This window comes from Pteropus vampyrus, unplaced genomic scaffold (genome assembly GCF_000151845.1).
Source record: "Pteropus vampyrus isolate Shadow unplaced genomic scaffold, Pvam_2.0 Scaffold189, whole genome shotgun sequence".
Taxonomy (NCBI): domain Eukaryota; kingdom Metazoa; phylum Chordata; class Mammalia; order Chiroptera; family Pteropodidae; genus Pteropus; species Pteropus vampyrus.
In genome coordinates this window covers 790,760-792,756 of record NW_011888970.1, presented here as the reverse complement: position 1 = coordinate 792,756, position 1,997 = coordinate 790,760, and positions in this window count along the sequence as shown.

The window sequence follows — 1,997 nt, the reverse complement described above, 5'->3', positions numbered from 1 at the left end:
GGGGAGCTGACCTCGAGACCCCCCTTTTACTTCATCTGCCAGGACCCTTCGTGGGTGGATGCGAGTGTGAGGGACACCACATCCCCCTGCCGGGGCCATCAGAGCAGCTTCAGCTTCTAGGATGCTCGGCCAGGAGGCTGCAGAACCAGCCACGCAGCCCCTCCCCGCGGCGCCCCCCCCGGGTCCCCCCTGGACCGTGTGTCTGATGGGCCCCTAGGGCAAGGACCTAAGCCTGAGTCGCCTCTGTACCCAGGGCAGGGACCTCAGCCTGAGTCCCCCCTGTGCCGTGTCTGACGGGCACCCAGCAGCGACCTCGGCCTGGGTCCAAGAGTGCCCTCGTGGCAAGCTGGAGCAAACCACACACAATGGGCCGTGTTTGCTGGGCAGCATTTGCTCGTGTGGCACACCTGGTGACGGGCAGGACCTGGGCTTGTGCCCCAGCAGCTGGCCTCCACGCAGCCGGCCGAGCAGCGCTGTCACGAGCCTGGCTCCTCCGCCCCGGTCCCCGGGTGCCTTCTCCCCTGCGCTAAGCTGTGGCTCACGCCCCACAGGACTCACCCTCTCACACGCTTCGGCAGTGGCTCCGGCACTCGTGGATGTGCAACCATCAGGTCACTAGCGTCAGACCCCAGGATGCCCGTGTCTCCCCAGAACAAGCCACCTGCTCATCTCCCGTGCCCCTCCCCTCCCCCTGCCTGGCGGCTGCCGGTCACCCCCCCATCCACGGGCTTGCTGTCGGGGCAGTCCCCATGAATGGGACCCCACAGGCTGGGGCCATGGCTGCTCCTGCTTGGCGCGGTGTTTGCAGAGTTCACGCTGTAGCGAGCGCAGTGACCCCCTTTTCGGCACCGAGCAGTGCTCCGCTGTGGACACGCCTTCATCGGTCTGTGGATGCGGGTCGATTCGACTCTGGGCCACTAGAAGATGCTGCTGTGGGCACTCGCGCTCACAGCTCCGGGCTCCTGGCCGGGACCCGCTCAGCGCCTCCCCCGGCGGCCGCAGAATGAGCCCGACCTATGTGCCCTTAGAGTGCAAGAACTTGACACGCCTGAAGGTGTGCACCCCAATTTTCCTCTCGGAAAATTGGCCCAGGCGGTGGCAGTGGGGCTGACACACTTGGGGCCCAGGCTGGCCAATCAGAGCTCACCTCCGCTTGGCCCAGTGTCGGGCTCAGGGTTGGGGTCAGCACCCAGTGAGCCCTGGAGACAATCCCGAGACCCTCCCTGAACCCTAAGAAAGGGCCCCCCCGTGGTGGGGTGGGGCATTCAGGCCACCTCCTCCAGGAGAGGCTGACTCCAAGGTCACCAGGAACCCCACCCCATGTGCGGGATCCCTGACCCCAGCACCTCGAGTGCAGCTGTGTTTGGAGGTGGGCCGTTACAGACGGGATTGAGGTGAGTGGCCCCGGGGGCCCTAACCCCAGATGAGTGGGGTCCTCAGGACACAGACACACAGAGTAATGACCCTGTGGGGACACGAGGAGGACACGGCTGTCTGCACGCCGGGAGGAGCCTGCCCTGGATCTTGGACATCTGGCCTCCAGGACGGGGGACAGGAAATGTCTGTGGTGTAAGCCGCCGTCTGTGGCTTTTGTCACTCAGTCCCAGCTGGCAGATACTGTATCTACCGCTAGATACTCACAAAAACATCCCAGTATAATGACACGGAACAGCCCTCGCTCACCCAGATTGCATCTCCCTGCTCCGGCCCACGGGTCCCTGCAACCTTGGGTGCCGGCTGTGGCTGCTCCCATCTCGAGGGCTTCCTCGCCCATGAAGTGGCTCTGCCCTGGGGATACGCAAAGGCCTGGCTCAACCAGCAAGGCCCCTCCTGCACCCCTGTCTCCCTCCTCTCCCCTGGACGTCCCTGGGGCCACTGTCCCACACTCTGCACACTTGACTCACCCGTCCCCCCAGGGGCCCGGGACCCCGCCAGCCTGAAGGAACCCTGCTTGACAAGTCACCCGTCTGCACCCACACGTGCTCACACTTCCTTGT